Source organism: Centruroides vittatus, unplaced genomic scaffold (genome assembly GCF_030686945.1).
Source record: "Centruroides vittatus isolate TY-2023 unplaced genomic scaffold, ASM3068694v2 contig_2953, whole genome shotgun sequence".
NCBI classification, from domain to species: domain Eukaryota; kingdom Metazoa; phylum Arthropoda; class Arachnida; order Scorpiones; family Buthidae; genus Centruroides; species Centruroides vittatus.
Window position 1 is genome coordinate 79,644 of NW_027121877.1, and position 8,988 is coordinate 88,631.

Consider the following 8,988-nt stretch of genomic DNA (forward strand, 5'->3'; position numbering starts at 1 on the left):
CATAACTACTGCTTAAAATTGTGCCACTGGGCCCTCATAAAGTGGAGAAATATAGAGTAAAAAATTTCTAACACCTTGGGGAATTGAGCTTCCAAATTCCAAATGGCTTAATTTGATTAATTAAGTGATGAAAATGTTCAGGCAAAAATTGTCATCTGTGTAATACACAGGATTTACTAGATATTGAAATGTAAGCTTTTTTATTTAATTTATCAAAGGTAATGCTTCAAATGCAAGTATTACCTCTACCAAAAAATCCAGAGATAAAAGCAATAATTAAATATTAGCCGAAACCTGTTTATACATTTCTCGGTTGTAAATATTTCCTTTTACATTTTAATAAGACCTTCCACTTATACATTTTTCAATGCCCTAAAACACTTCTCACTCATGCGTTATTTACTTTGAAATGGAAAAGTTTGAAGCAATTATTAAAAATCCAGGATCGAGTTGCTTGGCTTTCCAGGCAACATTTTAAACTGCGTGTGGCTCCATCTATTATTATATTTAAAAAACAGTGTTTTTAAATAATTTTAAAGGAACAGATGAGTTTTATAAAAAATTTGTAAATGTTAACGAGCAAATATTTGACATTTTCACAATGTCGGCCTGCAATTTTTAATTTAAAATATATGCTCTCCATTTGAAAATAGTAGTGTCTTGTCACTGTACACCATACTTTTGCTGTTAGCAATAGAGTCTTGCTAGGTATCTAACTCGTTTTAGGGGGAAATACTCGAATTCGAACAACTTGATTTCCGGTCTGCATCGGAAGTTCGTGTATAGAAAGTCGAGGCTTCCTTCCCCTACCCTTTCCATATCCGATCTCGACGTTCATGCCTCTGTTCTCGAGATTAAGTTAAGGAAAGACGGACAGACGACAGTGGGAATTTATAGGTCTATAATTTTTTCAAATTGCAGCCCAACAATCCCGCTATAAACAAATCCCTACAAAATGTCAGGAATTTTCGAAAGAAAAGCACAGGAATTATTAATTAAGCTTCAAGTTTGTGAACAAAATCGTGTCGTCCTCACACACATCCGTACGTACTGTACAGTACAGAAAAACCCCCGAATATTTTTCCGTTTTTGCGACGTTTCAAGATCCTCTGCGTTCGAAAAATAAATCTTAAGGGCTTATTTGAACGATCACTACTTTCCTTCTGTTAAATATTACAGAGCCAGAGATAGTAAAGAAGCGAGAAAAAATTACGTATTAAAGTTAGACCATACAGACAACAAACCGCCAGCAAATACAAAAACTCGAGCAACGAGTTGTGTAAGGCCTCCTCTGCCTTAATATCGCCCGAACCTCTCCAAGTTGTCAGATGGCAGTTTATCACTCTGGGGATCCCGGATCGAATCCGGACGGGTCCGGGAAGTGGTCCAACTGGATATATCGGCCTCTGTCTTTCACTATTGTGGGCCTGGCCGAATCCATAATCGGCTTGCTAAAAGAGGCCGTCAAAGTGCCCATGGGGCAGAAAGAGTGAAAGAATAAATAAATATATATATATTGATGATTTGTTCTTTATACAAATCTTTCTTCTTAAACCTATCTGGATCAAAGTTTGTATGAATATTACTTAGATCATGAATCGACACCGCCCTCTATATCACCACAATATCTCGGTGTATTTATAGCTTCCGCGTCCTTTACTTGTACTGCCATCTGTTGGCAAAAATAAATGTTAATTGTTATTGAATTGTTCACAATAGATGGTTGGTTTGCCTGCCGACGCCTGCAGAGTAGATTAATAGGAACCATCACTGGAATCCCGTTAGAAAGTTGTTCTTTTAGATCAGGGTCCATCTATTGGAAGACAGATCTTTAGAGGAGTTTTCTAAACAACTTTGGCGTTTCGGTGATGGCAAATTCACGGAAGATCCGGATGCTAATTTGATAACACTAGATAAATCACAAATGGATATAAGAGGAGGAAATATAGGCATCTAAAAACAAATTCGTTGCCGAATGTATCCACTAGAGTTTCTAAATTCCTTGGGACCATCTGGACTACCACCTCATAACCTAGAGCAGCGGTCCGCAAACGGTGGTCCGTGGACCATTGATGCTCTGCGAGGAAATTTGGGTGGTCCGTGGAGAAATTTGGACAATGATCAACTGAAGGTTACGCGAAGTATTACGAAAGAAATGCAAAATGCTTAGTTGTTTTTTTTTTACTTATTGGGGGAGGTTTATTCGAATCTTAAACCAAATACGAAGTGACTGTTATCAATAAATAATAAACAATAAACACTATTGACAGTGCGATAAACTTATTTCAAACAAGCTGCAATGAACTGTTGGCTTGCATTAATTTGTTATAATTAAACACGAGAGTTTCATATTAATATAGTAAATTTGAACTTTTATGATCATTATTCTACAGATTTTGTATCGTTGAAAAAAATTCATGATAGCGGTCCTCGGGATATAAAAGTGTGAGTTTAGTGGTCTGTAAGGTAAGAAAGATTGCTGACTGCTGACCAAGAGTACCAATTATGGTACTCTAGGTCAAAAACAATGAGATTGGGTTGATTGTGTACAGTACATCGTCACGACACATGAGTGACTTGCCAAGAGGGAAGACATTTTATGGGAAACCGACTTTTATTTAGATATTGTTGACATGAAGAAAACGTAAAATACTCCACGTGACTAACCCGTTAGTACCAACTGCCAGTGTTCTCTGGTTTTAATAACATAGACGAGTCTGGGTTACTATAGTAATTTAATTGTTATTGTAATCGATTTGTGGTTGCAATAAGTACATTCTATTATAATCCAGAAACGTTATTGTTTACTGATAATAGGCAAATACTTTCTATTATTAAAATTAAGCCATACTTGTATCCGCATTATATATATAACGTGTTTCATTACGTAATTCGTATAAACAGAATTTAGCTGATTTCGATTGCATTAGTAGATTAAGTTGTACATTTACTTTAAGAATATAAGTGGTGGAAATATTACATTTCTTATCGATAAACGATAAATTGTGCATCATTATTTCTGTAGAATTTATTGTTATTCGAAACTTTCAGAATTAATATTCAATCGTGCAACACGGAAAATGTTTGAAAAATCAATAAATATTCCGAACACCAAACGTAAATCTAGCATTGTGCAGGTTTATATGTCAGGTTGTTTATTTTGATTCGTATTGTAAATACACAACGGAACAATGACCAAACGAACCTATAGTAGGAAACTTCACAAGGAAAGTATTTCAAACAGGACAGATAGCTTAAAGTCTGCTCGATTAAATTACACAATCCAATATATGCTGCAGAATCATTGCATCGAACCTCTGCATTATCTACAACATCGAAGAACAATGAACAAAAACGACAAAGATATTGACAATTGTCCAACACGTTTATTCAGTCCAGTATTTTCTGCTATAAAAGCTTTTGCCATTGATGTATGTTATCCATGTGAATGCATAAACGACCGTGAAGAATATTATTCGTCGAAATATTTTAAACTATACGCGAACACAGTCGAAATATTTCTTTGGCTGAAACCATGCGAATTTGTTATACAGATTTTCAAACCAGATTTATTCTGCGTACGACTGATGAAGGCTTATAAAGAGCACTCGCTCCATGCTTCCATCATCCTTCTGTTTGTTTCTATTTACGTCGCTTTGCAGTTCAGCATCTTGAAGAGAAACAAATTCAAAGCGCATTACAACAGATATTGTTACGACGAAGATCGGAAAATTGCAAATGGCATGGAAAAGTACCTCGTCGAGTGCTTAGCGGGTGTCCTCTTAGTCTTCGTGTTGCTCTCTTTTGTTCCGTCGTTGATATTTTATCCTGAGATAAAGAGTCAAAAGGGAAGCGATTTCGAAGCTGTGACCTGTTCAATAAATGAAACAATGTGGCTTCTCTATTTAGCTGCACACATTGCATGTGTTGTAATCTGTTTTGGGCTGATTATGCTTGTCTTCTTAATGAGAGCTGAAAATTTATCCAAAGAATTAAAGGAGACAAAAATTGGAATGCGCGACTTAAAAAATCGATTGCAAATCATTATGGAAAAGCATACAGAAATACGTGAAGGATACGAAAACATTAACGAAACATTTTATTGGCTAATTCCTCTGCTATACATGCATTTTTTGTATCTCACGTGCTCTTTGACGTATGCGGCTACATTTGTTCACATGGATCCAAAACTTCGAGCCATGATAGGAGCATTTGCTGTGTTTCTTGATTGCGGAATCATTTCTGTATGCTGGATGGTAACTTTTTGCATCATGTCGGTGAGTGTTATAAGGTTGTTTTCATAAAATTGTTATTAAGATTTGCGAATAATTTAATTTTACTCGAATTTTTATTTCTTTATGAAATTATATTAATTTCATAACATTAATATCAACGGCAAAGTTGTAAATATATTCTTTCTAAAATAAGTAACATATATTATGTTTTAATTCAGTCTAAAAAATGACAAACAAAAGCAATTCTAAAATAAAATATTTTTTATATTATATTGAAGTTTAATTTAATAAAAAATGTTTTATATTATGTCAAATATTTTATAAATGTAATTTCTTGAGAATTCCAACAACTTGAAAGTACATTTCGCATAAAAAAATGGAAATTTGAATGAAATTTCAAATTTCGAATTATATGTTTTTCAGGAAAAATACTTAAAAGCGATTTTAAAAAAATATATTAATAACAATAAGTAGACATAATAAATTAATATTAAAGTAAAAATATAGTGTTATGAATTACTATTAATCAATAATATTTATAAATATGTAATTTAAAATATAACATTCATTTTATTAAAGATTTAGTCATGGTTTACACAATAGAAAAAGTTTAATAGAATATTATGCAAAATAAATAATAATCTCTCGTTTATAAACATTAAACAGCACCTAAATTTAACTTTACACATGGATGAAAAACTTTGTTAAAACACGAAAAATAACCAACGATTATTTATTGTGACATTGTCACAATACCGACCTGCAATTTTTAATCCAATTTATTTAATTTAAAATATATGCTCTCTACCTGAAATTAGTAGTGGCTTGCTCCTGTACATCGAACTGAGTGGTGCCAGACATCTATTTAACTCTCTTCTAAGGAAAATTTTTGAATTAAAATCGCAGCCAATCTGGTTTTTCGACTTTCCTCTATCTAACACTTATCTTCAGAGTAAGGAAACAAGGACGAGAGTAAGAATGTATTAAACTGCGATTTTTTGAAATTGCAGCTTAATAACGATGTTAGCTGTACATGAAGTTTCATTTAATTCCTTTTTACAAAGACAATACGAAAAATAAATGGTAATGTACGTACATAGAGAGAGTATACATTGATAAAAGCAATCATATAGGTTATTTTTCCACCTTACAACACGCAAGAAAATTCCGGAAAATATTAATTACTAAATTAAAAATTATTATATTTTTAACTTAGGAACAAGTAATTAACTTATTATATATATATTCATATTCGTTTAAATAAATAGTGAATTGTAGTTGTTAATATTTCAGCTATATGACGATTTCAGTTCAATTGTAAAAATGTATCCTGCAAACTTAGAAATTGAAATGAAGTTTAAGGTAGGAATATGTAGAATTTTGTAAACATTTTATTGTAAGAGGGATTATACAGACTAATAATTAATATATTTAAATAGATAATTGGATTTATGAAAATATTTAAAGGCCTACCCATTGGCATATCCTTTGCAGAGTGTTTCAATGTAAAGAGAAATTTTCCGATCAGAGTAAGTATGAGACATCTAAATTATCATATAACACATTACAAATTCTATATATTAGATTAATGTAATTATATTTTACAAGACAGGTTACGTATTGTAAATTTAATTATGTTTTCTTTCAATCGCTCCAGGTTCTGAGTGCACTTTATTCCATTTTCTCGTCAATGATTGAATTAAGTGGAGTGATGGAAAAGGAAAAAAAATGTTCTCCGAATCCTCCGGTGTTTAACAATAGCACTAATCTATAGGTATAAATGAGATGTTTGTTTGTTTGCTATACACGCCTGTACCGTTCGACCAATTGCTACGAAAGTCGGTAGTTACGTTCAGATACTTTTAGTTTAGATCGTGTTATACGCCCCACCCCAAACTTTCGATTGTATTAATGTAAATCACTTAATGTTTTATATAGTCGATTTTTACCAATAGATGGCAATACGAGTAACTCTTCTCAGTTACTCGTATTGCCATCTATTGACAAAAAAAGTTAAGAAAGTAATTAACTAAATATAATTCTTACAAAAAGGATATAATTTTAAAAAATATATATTAGATTTACTGATTTCCGTGACAACGACACAGCGCAAAATACATGCGCCTATACGCCATTACTGCGACAATACAATACAATACAATACAATAGTTTTATTAAGTCTGTAATAAGTACTAGATTACAATGCCAGCACCGCTAAGCACAACTGGACTTAAAATACAATATATTACATTACTGCGTCAGGTAGCACATAACACTTGCCTGCGTGGAGTGTGGTAGTGTTTTGTTCCTGTACATCATACTTTTCCTGTTAGCAATAGAGTCGTGCCGGTTATAAACCTAAATCCGTTCGGGGAAAACTTTTGCATAGAAATATAGTGACTTGTGGTACAAATCGGAAGTTCATATATAGGTAATCTGGTCCTTTTCTTTTACGATTTCTATATCTGGTCACGACTTTCATCTATCAAACTCCGTTCTCGAGATTAAGGAAGGGCAGAGACGGACAGACGACTGGGAATTTATAGCTCTAGAGTTTTTAAATTGCAGCCCAATAACTTTCCATAAACGCAATATTTATGAGAATACACTTCTCGCATAGTTTATACAATCTGTTGCCAAGAATTTTAAAAATTTATTATCACATAAAAGCAATTACTATTGCATTTTTACAAGATTTTTTTTTTATTTAAACAAGTCTCATAATTAAAGTCTTTCGGACGTTAAAATTAGCAACTTTAATCACGTACAATGCCAACATAATCTGTCCAATACGAATCACTTTTCAAATATTAATAGTAGACCAGTATGAATAAGTAGTTGTTGACCGTTTCTTATTTGGGAGGAGGTCAACTACTACTTGTGGTCAAATTATTTCAATATATTATATTTTCAATTAGTGTCTACCTGATGAATGAAATTGTGTGACCATTTCGTACCTTCCGAGTATCGCGATAAACATGACATTGGTAAACCGAAATAACCAAACGTTTTATACGGTGTTGTGACTATGCGCAATAACAGAAAAAGAGTTGAGACTATGAACAATACACTATACTGTTCGTTCGTACACAGTTCGAAAAATGGCGGGACTCTTCAACAACTCTCCAGTCGCGTGACTTCACTAATTCCTCTTCTCGCTGTTGAGGGGTGCCCTCGTCGTCGCATCCTCGTCACATATGGTTTTCGTTTTATTATTTGTTTTATTACAGTATTTGATTTATATAACCACAAAGGTTATTTTACGTAAAGCTTAGTTCACACTGAACGCGATTCGCTGGCGAAAGCAAAAAACAGAGCGAATAACACATCAGAAATGACGTCGTTTCCGGCGAATTTTACCATTTCGCGAATCGCTTCGAAGTTCGGAACCGTCGAGCTTTTTCGCAAGCGAAAAAAGTTTGCCACCAATCGTATTCCCGCTAGTTGTCACGTGGTTCTTGTTTTCAAGATGGCTACAGAAACTTTCTCACGCAATAGAGTAAATTTTGTAATTACGAATTTTTAATATTTCTCTTACACAGCATCGTTTTCTTTTTGACGTAACTTTCTTTTTCAATAAATAAACAAACTAGGTTAACGACGGAATATCGGAAGAAGCCATTTTGTTTTTCCAGGTGACGTTTTCTCTCGCTTGCAAATAATTGGTTCCTTAAAATTCGCAATCGCTTTTCGCCTTTTGTTGTATGGGTCAATTTCGCCAAGCGAATAAAACTCGTTTTTCGCTTTTCTCATTCGCTTTCGCTATTCGCTCAGTGTGAAGTAAGCTTAAGGGTTTATCGAGTGACCAATCTAACACACGTTAAAAATTTTTTATTCTTCTACTGTACATAATGTAAAGAATTTTTAAAATATGTTATTTTGGTCACTTAATGAAATAAACCTTCGGGTAAGATAACCTTTGTAAGTATAAATCAAATACCGTAATATAATAGAAGGGTTAGAAGTACGAAATGACCTTAACGTTTGTTTTTATTTTTGCCCGTACAACGCCGCGCTTATTTGCTAGTACAACTTAAAGTGTTCGAAGTTCACCAGTGGCCAAGCGGTTCCGTTCCCTGAACACTGGGAGTTCGGTCGTAGATTCGCGCCTGGCCAGGACAGGCTGGCCACGTGGAGTTTTCCGGGTTTTCTCCACGTCTGTAATGCCTGAATAGGGGCCAGTTACCCTTAAAAAGACTTCCCGGAAGGCATCCTCCTAAGCAGATCGCCCAAGTGTTGTGTTGCTGTAATGTAACAAAATAATCAAATGTTTGAATATGAAATAATTTCACTTATTTGCACGATAATAGATAAGTAAGAAAAAAGTTAAAAATGAGTATTTTCATACTGCTTTTATTTATTTATTTTGTATTTTTAAAGATTCCGAAGAAGAGTCGGTAATGCCAAACTTATGTAATGGTCAGTTCAATTTTTTTTTTATATTTCAATTACAGACAAATGGTTAACAGCGTTATGCACCGAAAACATGATATTAAAATACCCAGAATTATTTGAATGATATAAATTGGTTTATGATATATAACATGTATGAAAATATATTTTAGTGCAGTAGTTGCACATGTTTTACTTAATCGAGATACACCTTCTAATATGTTTATTTCTATCGGCATTTATTTAAATCGAATGATTTCGTTAAATAGCTGCAATTCAGCAATTACAGGCATTTCGCATACTGCATATAAATTGCAATTTTCACATGTATTCGAAATTTAACAAAAACTATTTTTATTGT